The 17,621-nt window shown below is 41.3% G+C and overlaps 1 protein-coding gene and 1 pseudogene across 2 annotated transcripts in view; both read left to right on the top strand.

The window, feature by feature from the left end:
- Positions 1-17,621, top strand: part of GRIP1 (glutamate receptor interacting protein 1) — a 682,479-nt gene that overhangs the window by 217,468 nt on the left and 447,390 nt on the right. The gene's annotated exons all lie outside the window — the stretch shown is intronic.
- LOC122224800 lies at positions 10,788-11,124 on the top strand (annotated as a pseudogene).

Here is a 17,621-nt window from a genome sequence, read left to right as displayed (position 1 = left end):
TGACAGAAAGAGATGCAGAGTTACATAGAGAAGAAAAGGATTAAATTTAGGAAATGGAAAAAAGTGGGTTGGGGACAAAGGTAGAAATAGGAAAATTGCTGAAGGAGGATGATTAACCAGGAATAAAGGAAGATAACCATAAAGATATGTCTAGTGCTTAGTTTTAAATCTTGCAATTTTGAGGAAAAATATTTTTATTTCACTCAAGTTTACAAAAGGGAGAGAGAAATTGATTGATACATGGATATATATAGAGAGATCTATGTGGGTGAGTGGATGGGTGGGCAGATGGATGGATGATAGATCAACAGAGAGATGTGCATCATAATGCACAGGATGGATGAATGATGGGTAATGAATAGATTGTATTACTGACTGCTGTGGATTGAATGCTTGTGAATTCCCAAAATTCGCATGTTGAAATCCTAACCCCCAAGGTGATGGTATTAAAAGGTGGGGCCTTTGGTATGTAATTAACTCATTAGGTGGAGCCTTCATATGTGTGATCAGCACCCTAATAAATGAGGCCCCAGAGAGATCCCTCATCCCTTCTGCCATGTGAGGACACAGAAAAAAGATGCCATTTATCAACCAGGAAGTGGGATCTTTGTAGATGCCAAGTCTGCCTGTGCCTTAATCTTAGGCTTTGTAGTCTCCAAAACTGTGAGAAATAAATTTTTATTGTTTATAGGCCACCCAATTCATGGTATTTTATTATAGCAGCCTGAAAGGACTAAGACCTTTTAAACCATGTGTCAAATTAAGAAGGTGCCTTGGCAGCTAGAAATGAGCTTATTTCTGTCCATGCAATAAAGCTATAGCAAAGCCCTCCTGCTCTATTTAGGTAGTCCTTCTTACTGCCTACCTACTCTTAAGAGATTTTCCTCTTTTGTAGAGGAGAACGTTCTCATTTTGAGAAGAATAATGTCATTCTGTGATTAGAAAGAAGTGTTCTGTTTTGTTTTGTTTTTAGCCAAGAATTTCATCCCAAATCATGATTCAGTCCAAAGACACAAACACTGAAGATTGTGCAGCCAAAAATGTGTTTCTGCTAGTAAAACTAAAGTTAGAATCACCATGAACTTTTTCATGTTGGATTTTAGAGCAATAATCTGCTTTCCATGCTTCTCTGGGCTAAAACACTGAAAGCTAAATTTTCAACTTGCTGCTAGGTTTTTATCTTACAGTTCCCTAATCCAGATGTTTAATTATTCTCTTACTCATTTAACATAGCAGATCATTACTTCCGATTTGAAAATTAACTGTAGGTCTGGGACATATACAAACAGTGCTGTTTCTTGGTCACTGATTTTTTCAGGGAGGCTTGGAATTCCTCAGCTTTACAGGTCAAACTTGCATTAGAACATATTTCATTAGAAAAGAGATCTATATAGCACTAAAATTGTAACAAGTTCCAGCCAATGGGCCATGTTTTTCAAGAAATATGCTATAGACAAAAGATTACAACTACAAAAGTTTTATCCAGTAATAATTTTCTGGATTTGATCTGTAGAGTAACAGGGAGCTTGAAAAATGTCAGCACTTTCCCCAAATGCTATAAACAGGCCTTTAAATAACTGTTTTATATACTCATATCATATTATTGATGACCGATCTTTATAGATCTAGTTTAGAACTCAATTCAAGAGCATGTATTGAGTGTCAGGTTAGCATAATAAGTATAAGATTTATGAAATAGTCTCTGATATCTAGGAGTTTACAGACTGGAGAGATGTGACATGTACTCAAAAAACCATAATATAGTGTAGATGGATGCCATGAAGACTATACCACAAAAAGAGAAAGATTTTCACTGACAGCGGTTGCTTTCAGTGGGAGTGGAGGAGGAGCCCTGAGATCAGGTCAGGATGAAAGAATGTGAAGTGCTTGGAGGCCTGCTGGCTGAAGGATTCTCTGTAAATAGTGAATATAGTTCATGTAACTGAGCGAGATCTTGCCCATGGTGGTGAGGGAAGAGCATTTCAGTCCAAAGGATCAAAGGTCTCTCTTCTCGTGGTGGTGCAGTGCCCTCAGGATGAAATTCACAAGGCTGGCCCTGGCCTCCCTGACCCCATCTCAGTGCTGTCCAGTGTGGCCCCTGGGTCGCCACTGGTCTGAGAAGGGCCAGGGGTCTCTGAGGAGATCAATCTAGAAACTTTCAGAGCAGTAGATATTACTGTGACATTTATTTTTATTTTTTTTTTTAATAATTGATCTGCAGTGGTTTGTGAAGAACAGAGAAGTGGTTCTCTATCACAGAGTATTTGAGGAGCGCCGTGTGATATGGTCTTCCCGCTGGCGTGTCAGTGGGGTTTCTCATTGTTCCCTGAATGTGCCAAGCAAAAGCCTCTCACCCTTGCTTTTCCCTCTGCCGGAATGCACTTCCTCTATATCAATATACCTGTCTGTCCTCGCTTCCTCCGGACCTCTGTTCAGATGTCACCTTATCAGAAATGCTTTCCCTGATGACTTAAACAAACCTGCCTTGTCACTCTGGCTCCTAACCTGGCTTATCTCTCTTCCTGTAAGTGCTTAATCCCTCCTATACAGTTATTGGTTTGTTTACTTACTGTCTGTCTTGCCCTACTAGAAGTCAACAGCACAAGAACAGGGACTCATTTATCCTTGGACAGCACTTCCCCCCCATCTGCGGTTTCACTTTCCTGTGGTTTCAGTTACCGAGTCAACCACAGTCGGGAAGCAGATGATCCTTCTTCTGACATGTTGTGGGAAGGTCAGCAGTAGCCTAACGCTACATCGTTCGCCTCGCATCCTTAGAGGAAGGGGGGCATACGTTGCAGAAAGATATTTTGAGAGAACCCACATTCCCATAATCTTTATCGCAGTATTGTTATAATTGTTTTATTTTGATATTAGTTATTTTAATCTCTTACTGTGTCTCATTTATGAATTAGGCTGCCTCGGTTTGTATGTCTGGGGGAAAATAAGCCCCGATATATACAGGGTTTGGTACTATCTGCGATTTTGGGCATCCACTGGGGGGTCTTGGAATGATGTCCCTGCACATGAGGAGGGACTACTACAGTGTGCATCACCATATGCTTACCACCTAGGTGAGACATAGTTGGCCTTGGTAAATATTTGCCATTTGGACGGATGCCAGGAACAATTGCAGTCGGGCTCGCAATTGCAGGTGTACTTTAGGGAACAGTCAGTAATTTAATTTGGCTAGAAAAGGGGAGAAGAGAAATAGAATTTCAGTCGGCTCTGGTTTCGGTTCAAGTGATTAGAGTCATATTTTGGTTCTAGACTGCAGCACGTGTAATCAAAGAACATTCTTCTTTTCCTGAGCCGACCAGGTGCCGTCTTGCCATCAAGGATCCTCTTCCTAACCAACTCTAGAGGTGTTTGTTTTGTTTTGGTATTTCAATCTTGGTACCCCCTATTTTAATTTCCATCATCTTACCGTGTAAGTGTTTCCTCACAAAACTCCGGTTTAGCTCCCCCCGAAACTGCAGCATATTTGAAGTTCTTGTGGACCCAGAAGAGGGGAGAAATGCTACCCTTATCATTTGTGGAGATGGTGCGCAGGGCCCTTTCCAGCAGGGCTGGGCCCCTCAGGCACTGCTTCTAGCCCATGCAGATTTACAGCTGGGACTCCCCCCCACCCTCCCGGCCCCATGGAGGGTGATGAGGGCCTGTGGTAGGGGTTCGGTGAGGCTTCACAGTTGGAAGGAAAGGTCAGCTCTCTTGGGCCACTGAGGGGATCCTCCAAGATGAGATAAGACAGGCGGATGAGAAATCTGTGCCCCACCTGTGTTCCTGGCCCTTTTGGCATGGCAGCTTTTTCCTTCCAAGAGCCTTGCAGTGCACCTCGGTATCACTAAGAGGAAAGCAATCCATTTATGACTAGCAGGGAAGACATTTTCTGCTTTCAGAGTGGCCTGGCGTACAGATAGCATACATAATTAATATGCCCCAGAAAGCCATTTAAATTAATTATGGGATTGTCCCCCAAGAAGTATGCCATGGAAGGCTGTGCTTTAGGATTTTTAAGCGGGTTCCGGGAGTCCCAGGTTGTTTTTTCCCTCACCATTAGGACTTAGTGACCTCAGGCAATTCACTTAATGTTCTCTAAAGTACGTGTAAGGTATTTTATTGATCCATATTTTATTCATACTTTTCACTCCTGAACCTTAGAAAACCTCCGTAGAGCCATTCTAAGGGTCATTGAGTGAAAGCCGGCACGATAGCACTATCCTTTGAGATCCTCCATAGAAAATTGCTTAAAAGGGCCTGGTTACATATATATTTTTTAACATCCCAAAGCAGATATTTCATAGCACTAATTATTCTTCATTAAAATGTCTAGTTAAACGTGCACATCTGCTTAATTCTTTAAAATCTGTGACTGCCCAAGACGTAAGTGATCAGCTCTTGCAACTGGACTGAGTGCATATTCAGGTAGGAAGTTGTTAAATTACTGTCAGAATTATACCACCTCTGTGATCGAGCAAGTTGCATTTTCCCTGAAGGAAGAGTGCTAGGAAGGTCTTACATAAGCCGTACGTTTTTCTCACTTATTCTGTTCTTGCCATTTGCACTAAAGAATTATGACTAATTTTAGGGTTCAAGAGGAACCGTGTTCAGAAGTGAATGAGATTAGGAATTTGTATTTTCTACTTAGCTATATCTTTTTTTGTTTGTTTGTTTGTTTGCAAGAGATGCTGCAAAGTATTGTGCACTAACATTTTATGGATTAAGAGTCATGTGAACTCCATTAGTGTCCAAGATACCAGGTTTTTTCTTGGGAGAAAGAAACAGTTTCTTTTCTTTTTTTTTTTCCTCCATGGCTGGTATGGAATTTCTGTGTTGAGCTTTTAGTCCTGCATCAATATGCTTATCTCTATAAAACTGTTCTACTTTTCTAAGCAAAAAGGGCATAGACACTATACAATATTCTCTTCAAATAAGCCAGTGCCGAACTATAGGAAGTTGCCTTAGTTTGCATAAGTCTTTTTGAAAAACTGCAAAAAAATTTCATGTTATTATTCCCAACGGGTTTCCTGCATTTTTCTGCTGTTTAGCAGCTGTCCAGCAGATGGCACTGTGAAGTAACTAGATGACAGCTTTTTTTTTTTTGTAAATGTGGCTGTGTGCATTTCTACCATATCTATATTTATAAACACTCATTCTGTTAACATTACAGTAGACAGTATGACACGTTTTTGAAACACAAGTGTCTGCGATTTGTAAATTTGTGTCTTGTACTGGCACATTATTATGTAGCATTTCCTGATACAAATATAATAAAACTGTTCATTGTTCCTTAAGGAGCTTTTCATCTTTCTGGTTATTAACATTAGAGTTCACTTAAAAGCTTGTGCCAATAGGGTAGAGATACATCAGCAAATAATCCCCATACTTATATCATCCTGGGTGCCCCTGCCCTGTGTTTGATTCGAGGAAGGGGTGTGGTTGGGCTAAGGGTAACAGCCCTCAGAGAGTTGCTCACAAACAGCTCACTTCATGGAGTATTGTGGCCAAAAAGGAAGGAAACAAAAGGAAACTAGCGCCCGTTACTCTCAGTGTGGCCTAGAAGCATGGGTCTACTTGGGTGCTTGTCAGAAATGCAGTGTCTTAGGGCTTACCCTAGATGTAATGCATCTGAATTGTTTTTTAACAAGATTCCCAGATGAATCATATGCACATCAAAGTTTGAGAAACATTGCCTATTAAGTGCTTCCTCTTAGCTCAGGGTTGATGGGGGGTGGAAGGGAGGGGAGGGTGGGTGATGGGTATTGAAGAGGGCATTTTGGGGGATGAGCACTGGGTGTTGTATGGAAACCAATTTGACAATAAATTTCATATAAAAAAATAAGTGCTTCCTCTTTGAATGTACAGCAGATGTTGAGAGCCTACAATGTGTCAAGCAGTGCATCCTGGGCTTGGGTTGCAGAGATGGCCAAGTCAGGATACTGGCCATCAGGGGATAAGCGGCATATTAAACAAATAATCGTAAACAACAAAGCCAATACAGCAATGTAGGTGCTAACAGGTATGTCCTAGTTGCAAGTGTATGTTTGGTAGGCGTTGGGCTGAGGTTCACATTTAATCTTTTGTTTTGGTTAAGTTTATTCATTCACTTTTGAGAGAGAGAAAGAGGGAGGGAGGGGGAAAGAGAGCGTGCACAAGTGGGGGAGGGGCAGAGAGAGAATCCCAAGCAGGCTCCACACTGTCAATGCAGAGCTCGAAGTCATGCATCGTGAGATCATGACCGGAGCTGAAATCAAGAGTCGGGTGCTTCACCAGCTGAACCACCCAGGTGCCCCTCACATTTAGTCTTTATAACAACTCTGAGAGATGGAAATTGCTGTCCTGGAAGAGGTAACTATGAAAAGTCATTCAACAGCCGGTCAACGATGAGCTAACACTTGAACCCAGCTCTTTCAGGCTCCAAAGCCCAAGCTTTTTCAATAAACTATATCTTAGAAACCCAGCTTTTTCAGTAAATGAGCTATCTGTGTAATCCCTGTTATAGATAACAAAGGAAGGTGTTGCTTTCCAGACCAAGGATCTGAGGACCTTGCATTAAAAGGTAATTTTGGAAAGGTTATAAGTTAAGCACTTATGAGTGATTTCCCCGATGAGCGCGGTGGTCACCTAATACCTTGCACGTGGGTCATCTCAGTTCCTCTACAGGGACGTCTGGAGATCCAATGCAGCCCTGCCATCAGGAGGAGGAAGGGGCTGACTGCAGATGGGCGGCCCTAGGGGACTTTTAGATGGAGAATTTGTAACAGAATGGGATTATATTTGCTGAGCTCAGGAGAAGTAAGAATCTGGGTATTCTCTCCCACAACCAGTCAGGTACTGCTTGTAAGTCAGCAGTCGTCCGGATGGTGGTAACACTGAGCCCTGCAGAGGCCACAGAGCACGGTTTTTAGGAATTGCCCCAGACTGACACTCATCTCTTCAAAACCATTCTCAGAGGTTAATATGGTTTTAATTACCTACACTTATATGAGCCTGGCTGTTTTATCTAAGTTCATTGATGAGTCTCCCACAGAGAATGGAATTAAACATCTCAATAAGATAAGGAAATTATATCTATTTTTTGTCACTGTATGTGGGAGGATTGTGGTTGAGTCTGAGAAAATTATTTCCTTCAGGGCCTTTGATCCTTTTGTATTATCATTTATTATTTCACATATTATATCCACCTGTAAGCAAAACTGAATATTAAATTTGAATCACGGTTTAGAAACATACATACGTAGTTGGCAAAAATAATACCTGCCTCTTGTGAAGAACCTACGGGTCAAGAAATGATGCTAAAGGAACTGACTGCCCTATAGGCCTTTGATGGCTAATGTTGGTATTTTTCAGAAAGTGCTGGGAATATTTATCCTGATCTTTTAAGCCCCATCTTGTTATTTCCAGGCAATTTGTAGCATTTAGTACCCTAGAGTCAAAAATGGTTTTGCTTCTATCTTTGGCTAACAGTGGCGAATGCATATTCCAAATATGGCTCATATTCCCAAAAACAAAGTGGCGTGGGATGTTGTAGAAGTTGTTAGGGGGAAAAAGCGTGTGTACAAATTCACAGGGATTGGGAGTAGCGACTAGGTCAAAATGGTCAGCCATGATGGCTATAGTGATGATTTGTCAAGGAGCACCGTTGCCTCATTCTTTAAAAGAATAACTTTGATATGCTAAAATTTCTATATAACCAACAACAAAAAAGACGCTGGCTTAATGCTATCTTTTTGTCCAAGGGTGAGCTTTTCTTCCATTTCATTGGAACCGCCCTCAAATGCTCATCCACACCACTAGCTCATGTTTCATTCTCAATCTTGCTTCAACTCCGTGTCTTCTTGGAGTAGAGTATTTTATTTTAAATGTAAAAAGGAAAAAGGTGAGGTGACGGCATCTCTGAGAGAAGCCTGCTAAGAATTTTGTCTGGTTACTGTCTCCACTTTTCTAAAGCGGCCTCTTGACCATGTCATTTTGCCCTCACCTGTCTCCATAAGAAAATGAAGTGTTGTCTGGAAAAACAGTGGACATTGTTACCTAATAAGCTATAGTAGTTACGATATGCAAAAGAGGAAAAAGATACCAAAGAAAACAAGTCAACTTGAGGGATTTTTAAGAGTATTTTATGCATACATATATATTATTTAACATTTATTCATTTTTGAGAGACAGAACGTGAGTGGGGGAGGAGCACAGAGCCCGATGTGGGGGCTCGAACTCACGAACCCTGAGATCATGACCTGAGCCGAAGTCAGAGGCTTAACCGACTGAGCCACCCACGCACCCCTTTTTTATGCTTATATTTTTAAGACTAGTTCTGAAGTATGTCATAAAGTCAATTCATATTTACCTTAATTTCTTAAACATACAAAGCTCAGAGTTAACGTGATATGTCATGGGGTGCTAGCAAATTATCACAAAGAAGCAATACGAATGCCATCTGTATTATAAAATGTGTTGGCCTTTGTTTTAGTCAAGAGTAGCACACGGGCCATTGTGAAAATTAGAATCAAAATGATCTCTCGTGTATATAGTAATCCTCTACTAGCCATATTATTCAATTAAACAGAACATGCATTCCTCTTCCAATGTAAATAACTAAATGGTACTGAAATGGTACTTAAACAAACAAAAAACATAATGAAGATTGTTGGGAGGGTTGCCCTGGAAAATATAATCAAAGAAAAGGTGATAAGTGTCTTTTCCATACTTCCCTGCTCCAGCCAAGCTTTGTTAGTGACAGCCCCCTGAGCATGCTGTGCTATTAACCTGTAATGCCACCTCTCTGCACACGTGATGAACTCGGGCGTGTCCTTCAAGACTCCAGTGGAGTACCCTCTGATCTTTGAAGCTAGCTCCTCTGATCACTGTTTGTCTCCTCTTTCTGTTAGGGCCTCCTATTTTTGCTCTTGTCTCACGATGTTGAAATTATATGAGCCTCGCCCTCCTCCCACCCCCAGATGAGCCCCTTGAAATCAGGAACCACACTTCATTCATTTATGTATCTTCAGTGCCTAGTTCATGTATGAAAAATGTGAGGTACGTGTGCCTTCAGTCTTCAGTTCCCGCGTCTGTGACAGATCCTGCAAATCAATCATGGCACTTTCTGTCTCTCGGAGACTAGGCCTAGCTCCCTAGTACTTTGAATGCCACACTTGAAGCTGCTGCTTACCAGACAGGTTCATTGTGATTGACATGCTGGTTTCAGCTGCCTTGTGACCACTGGCCTAGCAGAACACCTAGCTCATAGTAAGCAGGCATTGTTATTTTTAGGTGAAAAATGATATTAAATGGAAATCATATGAAACCTTTGTGGCTTTTGGCTTAAGCTTTGTTTGTGGCTTTTGGCTTAAGTATTCGGATGGAGTTGAATCTAGCAATGTTTTAAAACTTGCTGATACCTCCAATCACTGAGATTCAAACATGGTGTTGTTTCACTTTCATTCTTTTGAAACACTCTGAGTTAAATAAAGTTAAACAGCCTCCTTTACATTGCAAAACCTACCCTTTTGTGCCAGAGTACATCAAGAATCTGCATGAAGAGAATAAAATATTTAGTGTTTCTCAGACTATTGGAACAACAAAGGAGGGTTTTATGGAGCTACTGTTGCCCAGGACCCACTCTGTAGCAGATTCTAGATACTTCTGCCCATGTCTTCCCCACACTGTGTTATTTATGTATTTATAGTTAGTCTTGGGAAAATGAGAACAACAGGCTTCCTTTCTTCTGGTTTTGGAATATAATCTAGAATATTCTTTTAGAAGTATGTGACAGTGATTGCTTCTTCCTCTAATTTCCTGCTGGTTTCTCTAAGCGCATTGACCTTTGAAAATATATTATTAATTTTTCTTTCCGAAGCATGAAGTTAAAGTAGTAAATGGTATGAGTCAACAGACTTGGATTCAAAGACCCCACGGCCGACATTCACAAACGCCACAGGAGTGCAGTTCTCATTTCTCTTCATGACCCTTAGTTTTCTCACCTATAAAGTGGGGATATTGAATCCCCGAAGTGTCAACACAGGCACAGAACAAACAAACAATGCAGAGATGTGTGTTTGCTCCCTGTCTGATTCCAGATGTAACTAACACTCTTTTTTTATTTTTTTTTAATTTTTTTTTTTTAACGTTTATTTATTTTTGAGACAGAGAGAGACAGAGCATGAACGGGGGAGGGTCACAGAGAGAAGGAGACACAGAATCTGAAACAGGCTCCAGGCTCTGAGCTGTCAGCACAGAGCCCGACGCGGGGCTTGAACCCACGGACTGTGAGATCATGACCTGAGCCGAAGTCGGACGCTTAACCGACTGAGCCACCCAGGTGCCCCGTAACTAACACTCTTAAGGATGTGTTTTTAAATCAGTTTGCTTAGAGAGCAGTTTCATTTCCAGAAGCTAGAGATGACTTGAAAGTGACTTGTGACACCTGACCAGTTAATAACGCATCTTACGTGTGCAGTAGGAGCTGGTAAAACCTAATGTCTCCGACTCAGCCTTAATGATGTAGTAACATAGTTTGGGATATTTGTTGCCAGTGTAGTTTCTCCCCAGATCCCCCTTCTGCCCTCAACACCCCCTCCCCCCCCCCCAAAAAAAAAGCAGATGGGAGAGGAAGAATAGACAGAAGACATCACTTCAAATAGGGATGATGTTGACAAAGGTTGGCACTGTGTTTTAAGAATAAGTAATTGCTCAGAATAAAGTGCCATGGGGGAGGGGAGCTGCTGCTGCTGAACTTTGGGTCCAAATAAGTGGGGCCTACTAGGAACAGGACTCCTAAAATGACAAAGATGTCTGGGAGGGTGTGGTCCGGAGCCATTTTTGCTGGCTTTAAGCAGGGTCTCTGGAGCCAGAGGGAGCGCACAGCTCTTTTTAAAATTGAAGGAGTTTATGCTCGAGAGGAAGCTGAATTCTATCTAGGCAAAAGATATGCTCATATGTACAAAGCAAAGAACAACACAGTGACTCCTGGTGGCAAACTGAACAAAACCAGAGTACTCTGGGAAAAAGTAACTTGTGCTCATGGAACCAGTGGCATGGTTCATGCCAAACAAATTCCAAAGCAACCTTCCTGATAAAGCCATTGGCCGCAGAAGCCGTGTGATGCTGTATCCCTCAGGGGTTTAAACTAACTGAAAAGTAAATAAATAAAGGTGTAGATTTGAAAGGAAGGAAGGGAGGGAGGGAGGGGGAGGGAGGGAGGATCATGGGAAACGAAGTCCATAGTGAGAGCATTTGGGAGTTTCTCCGTTATCTGCCTTATTGGGTAGTATGGATAGTAACGTTCCTGTCCCGGGGCTCATTTCACAGATTCCCCTCTCGCATCAACACTATAACATTCTGTTTTAACTTGTAACAGTACCCATGTATTTATGCTTAGGCTGCACCTAGATTGTTCCTGTTTCCTTTTGTATTTTGTGCAACATGTTGATGTTGTTGGGAAAACTGGGGATTGCGTGTCGGGCAGCATTTTAATTCCAGTCTTACCACTTACCGCCTGCGTGATCTTGCCAAAGCATTTAACTTCTCTTGGTCTCCCGTCCTCTGCTGTGAAATGGAGATAATGATGTCTAGGATTCTTGTGAGGATTCAGTGCTACTAAAAGTAAAGAACCTGGTGGGGCATAGCTGCTTCCTAAATGCTGGTTCCCCCAAAGCCCTCCTCCACGTCACTCCGAGAATAACCAGTATAAAATGTTAATCTGAGTTTGTCTGTTTCAAATTTATCAGTGGTTCCCAGTGCTCCCAGGATCAGATCAAGGCTCCCTGCTGAGTCATTCAAGGCTCCCCCGCTCCCCCATGAACTGGCTTGTTTCCAAACCCATTTCCCATCATTCTCATCTCCACATGTTATGACCAGTCACCCTAAACTTCTCTGCTTTCCTCTGACCATTATGGTTTTGCTTGTTGTGTCATGTACTTCCTTTCCTCCCTAGGAGGTCTTTCCTGGCCACCCCTTGCCCCACCTGTCCAGAATGAGTGTCTCTCTTCTGTGCTGTTTATCTTGTGACACTTTTTCATTTCAATACGATCTGCTTATCTTTCCCTCACAAGATGGCACATGAAGGGTGCAACTTGTATCTTATTTATATTTATATTCCCAGGGTACAATATCTGACCTACAGCAAGTGCTCAAGAAAGCTCTGTTTCCTGGATTCTGTCTCACCTTATTTGTCCCCCATGCCTGTCAACCCCAAAAGACCCATTATTATTATTCCTAGCAGAGCAAGACATATTTTAGTGACTTTGTGAACCCCCCAAATAACTTATTTTTAGTGTCTATTTAGAAAAAAAGAGATACATATGTAAGTGTATTAAAACAACAACAACAACAACAACAACAACAATAAACCACTCTAGGATCACCTGGGTTGCTCGGTCGGTTAAGTGTCCGACTCTTGGTTTCCACTCGGTCATGATCTCACGGTCCGTGAGTTTGAACCCCACGTCAGGCTCCATGCTGGCGGTGAGGAGCCTGCTCTGGATTCTTCTCTCCCTCTCTGCCCCTGCCCTACTGACGCACACTCACACTCTCTCTCTCTCTCTCAAAATAAATAAACTTAAACCCTCTAATGACAGGAACCAATCATATTCATGAATTCTCAAATTATATTCTTACAGAATTAAGGTAATCAAACTGCAGATACTTCCGTCTTTTCAGCATCTTGTCTGCCGTCAGCATCAGTGATTCGGGCAGAGTTCTGCTGCTAGAATGCCCGCCAGTCACTGTGGGCTCAGGTATCAGGGAAAGGTACGCACTTCGGTCTTAACTTTGGCCCGTGATTTATAAATGTCTGGATGGCAAAAAGACGTTTCAGAAGTTTATTTCTTCCAAGATGTGGTGTTAGAGCTGCTGAAAGAAACTCGGATTTGTTAGAATTGGGCTGACATTTATAAAGACATAAAACCTCTGTGTGGCAGCAGCTTTAATTATTACTTAAGAGCAGAGTTGTTAAAATGGCTTCCCCAGATACTTGAGCTTTTGATTATGTAAGGAGGAAAAAAGAAAAAAAAAAAAAAGATAAATTTCAAAATTGAAGCTCAAACAGTTCGCACTGCCAGTTACTCGATAATTCATTTTGGGGACGGCTTCTATGTGTGGTCTAGGAATGAAGCCAAATATCAAATGCATCACTGGCTGCTGACAGGTAATGATAAAGTGTTAAGGAAAAAACAAAACAAAACGGAACAAATCACAACTTGCCTCCATCAGAAAGATATGGGGATATTTACTGAAGTATTTGAGTATCTTCAATGTACATGAGCTCCACAGCAACCTGTAAGATTTAAAATCTTCTTTTCCGGGGGCGCCTGGGTGGCTCAGTCGGTTAAGCCTCCAACTTTGGCTCAGGTCGTGATCTCACAGTTCGTGAGTTCGAGCCCCGCATCGGGTTCTGTGCTGACAGCTAGCTCAGAGCCTGGAGCCTGTCTTCAGATTCTGTGTCTCCCTCTCTCTCTGTCCCTCCCCTGCTTGCACTGTCTCTCTCTGTCTCTCTCTCTCTCTCTCTCTCTCTGTCTCTCTCTCTCTCAAAAATAAATGAAGAAAACATAAAAAAATTTAAAATCTCCTTTCCTGGTATTCATATAAAGAACTCTTTCATGGTTACTTTGAGATTTCTCCAAATCAGAAGAAAAAGCCCCCCCACGTTCGATCCTTGAGACGTGAACTCTAAGCTAATAGTGTCTTAGTTGTCTGTTACTTTTCATATTTATCAAGGGAAACTTTAACAAGGAGGGTAGTATCCTTGGAGGGTTAAGATGCGTTCTGCTAGTGTGGCATGTTTTACTTACTCTTATGCTTGCAATAAATGGAGGTTTGTCTGTGTTAGGATATGAGGCTATTCTCCAAAGACATGTATGCTGATAGCACTAATGATTTGCAATATTTAACAGTAAAACTGTTTTACTTGCAGTGACTCCAGGCTTTGAATTATAAATGGAATCATTTTATATCTTTTGGCATTAGTTGAAATACATGGGAATTGGCCCAGATTTCCCATTAATAATGTAGCAAGTAAACGTTTCAAAATCATTAGAGCTGATATCTCTATTTAATTGGTATTTGGAAGATACATTTTATTTATCAAAATATACATTCATAAAATTTATATAAATTTATACTGATTTGAAAAAAAATCTAAGTTTATTTTATTTTTTAAAAATTTTTTTTAACGTTTATTTATTTCTGAGACAGAGAGAGACAGAGCATGAACAGGGGAGGGGCAGAGACAGAGGGAGACACAGAATCTGAAACAGGCTCCAGGCTCTGAGCTGTCAGCACAGAGCCCGACGCGGGGCTCGAACTCACGGACCGTGAGATCATGACCTGAGCCGAAGTCGGATGCTTAACCGACCGAGCCACCCAGCCGCCCCTAAGTTTATTTTAAAAGATTCGATACTACATGTGTACTATGTTATGTTTATCTGTATGTATAAGCATTTTTTGTTTATTGTTTGGGCTGATTAAAAATCACAACTGAACTCAGGGGGTACTAAGAGGTGATTTTCTGCTGTGATCTCATTCTAAGTGACATTTCTTTTTTATTTTAAGTTTATTTATTCATTTTGAGAGAGAGAGAGAGAGAGCAAGCAAGCAGGGAAGGGGCAGAGAGTGAGGGAGAGAGAGAATCCAAAGCAGGCTCCGTGCTGTCAGTGCAAAAGGCCCAACGTGGGGCTTGATCCTGTGAACTGTGAGATCATGACCTGAGTTGAGGTCAAGGTTGGACACTTAAACAACTGAGCTACCCAGGCACCCCACGTTTCTTTTTATTTGACCTCAATTTACCTGCCGGGGAGGATTGCTAACTTATCACAGTGGGTAAATCTTACTGATTTAAGGCAAATCATATGCAATTTGGGGAAGGCATCAAATCACTTTTGAAAGAGAAATTCCCTGGCATGGCTAATGTAAGATATAACTTTCATGACTAAAGTAGGTACAGGAAGGTGTCCAAAAATGGGAGAATGAATTTGTGTCTGCACCGACAGCCCTTTTCACAGTCTTGACCCAGTCCTTCTCTCCTGAATTTACTGGCTCTATTTACAGAAGACTTTAAGTGCAATTGAGTTTTTATTTGAAATTGTACACCCTCTATTTATAGATTATGACTTTAATTCATGATGACGTGATGAGGAAAAGGAATACTAATCGTGGCAAAGTCAGAATTGTTAATGATGTGAACTGGCATGCTAGGTAGGTTTTTGATAAAGTTTTACGATTTGAATGTATGTATCTGTAATGACAGAGCTAACCTAAAATTGCAAATGATTAGGCATTGGAGAAAGAATGCTCAGTCTTTTAACACTTTGCTTGTTTAATGTGAAAAACTTTATAAGGAGACATAAAATTCAGAGAACAAAGGGGGAGGATACCACACCTTGCTCAGCTGGGTACTATGTGAGGTTTGGTGAAGTTACCCACTTTCCATGGCTGGGAAGGTAGAATTGTGGGATTTTAGAACTGGAAGGGGATTTCAGCTAGCCCATATTATAGATAGAGAAACCGAGTCCAGAGAGGTGAAGTTGGTATGCTTTACCCAGCATACCAACTTCAGCTTCATAGTCACTTGATTTCCAGTGGATCATAGTCACTTCTGGAAAGGCCCAGCTGGTAAAATCTTTCAGGACGGCTGTGAAGCCGGAATGATGAAGAGTTGGTTGGTGTTTTCAGTGTACAAAGGCTGTATAAACTTCAAACGTAATTATAATAAAACCCTGTATTTTGGCTTTGGGCTGCTGAGCTCTCAGAGGAACACCTGCTCTAGTCACAAAAACATCCTCCCGCCTATAACTTCTTTTATCGTAGACAGACGCTTGCCTTTGTCCCTGCTTTCCTTGGATAGCCTCCTGTTTCCACTTCTAGATGTCCTGTGTGTTGTGAAAGAGTGTCATTCTTTCAGATGTGGAAGCTTTTTAAAAAAGATTGGCCATTATCACTTACTAATATTTTACGTCCATAGCCTCTATTCCTAAACTTCTCTTGATTTTCAGTTAATCCTTCCCTCTCAAGAAAACCAGGGGTAATTTAAATAGAGAAAAGAGAAGAAAACTAACATTTATTCAGCACCTACTATTTGCCAAGTATTCTCTTTAAATTGCTTTTGGAATGAGGTCAGTATGAATAAATAAATCAATAAAAGATCCTATCCTGCTAAGATACCTTGCCTACATTATTAATTGCTGAATAAATCAAGGCTCAGAGATGTTAAATAAGCCAGAGAGAGGAATTAAAAAGCCAGTAAGTCTAAAAGGAGAGACATCTCCAAGAGAGAGGTCACATTTCCCTTTCCTCATTAATAAAAAGAGTGCTAAACAAAAATAGAGGAAGAAAAGGAAGGAAGAGGGGGAAGGAAGGAATGTATTTGGTTACATGTTGGGTGCTACCTATCTGAAAATAATAAACAAATATATCTATATAATTTTTGTAACAGAAATAAGTACTTTTGAGAAAATGTGCCCTGAATTTCTTTGCCTGTTACCTCCATGCAGGTAACTCTTGTGGGAGTATCACTGATGTCTTAGGCATCCATGAGGCATGTCCAGGTGTTCCCGAGATGTCCCTGAAATGTTGGGTTCGTTTTTATTGCACCCCTTTCCTGTTCCAGGCTAATGTTGCATCCAGATCAATGATTCCAAGAGAGAAAGTTTGAAATCCATTCTCATGAAGCATTAAAACACGAGCAAACAAGAACAACAACCAAAACAAAATAAAACCTTTGCACTCTGCAAATACAGTCGGGTGATAGTTCCCTAAGTCTTATAATACAGTTTCATCATTTGATAGAGCCGTTCCAAGGGCTTGAAAAGTGTCCAGCCACCTCAAGACTCCAGATCTGTGTTTGTAAGGCTCTAAGAAAGAATGAAAGTTTGAATTGCTTGATGGTTGACTGGTGTTGTGAGCTGTCCCCCTAGAGAGATGAAGTGTTCAGACGATAGGCTGTTGCCTCACCCACACAACGGTTTTACGCGCTTTTTTTTTTAATTGAATTTGTAATCTAATTCATCTCCTCTCTTGTCTCAGACTCCCTTACATTGAGGAGTGCCTCCCCGTGTAACCAGGTACCCCTCTGCTTATCTGTGTGTCCCCACAAATCTGAGACTGAAAAGGGACTTTAAATACTATCTGGACCAATCTCCTCCATTTTGTAGGTGAGAAAACTGTGGCACAGAGAGACTGAAAAATGAGGTTAGAGTTAGCCACCGGGAGACCAGCTGAGCCACAAACTGAGCTTGGAATTCTGGGCTTCCAGTCCAATGCTTTTTCCACTGGGCTGTGTCTGCTAGCTGAGCGATGTCTGGTCCTTGGAAAGGAATGAAAGAGGTAGACTGAAGAGGTAGGAATGTTTTCTTTCTTATTCTAGGACTAGCACACGTGCCTTTTGGGAAGTAGGTAAAAATCTATGTCTCTCTCTCTCTTTTTTTTTATTCAATTCAGTACGTAGTATGGGCTTAATACTACCACGGAAGGAGGTAAGGAGGGGAGATAAAAGGATTTAAGAGCTAAAAAATTTCACAGTATCATTAGGTGAATAAAAATAACACAGATTGCAGTGTTGGGTAATCAAAAGGGGATTTCAGATAAGTGGTGTGGTAAATGTTCAGAGAGAGAGGAGACAGGGAAGGCTG

This window comes from Panthera leo, chromosome B4 (assembly GCF_018350215.1).
Source record: "Panthera leo isolate Ple1 chromosome B4, P.leo_Ple1_pat1.1, whole genome shotgun sequence".
Lineage (NCBI taxonomy): Eukaryota > Metazoa > Chordata > Mammalia > Carnivora > Felidae > Panthera > Panthera leo.
Note: the sequence above shows the minus strand (reverse complement) of the source record. Positions and strands in the feature narration are given on the sequence as shown.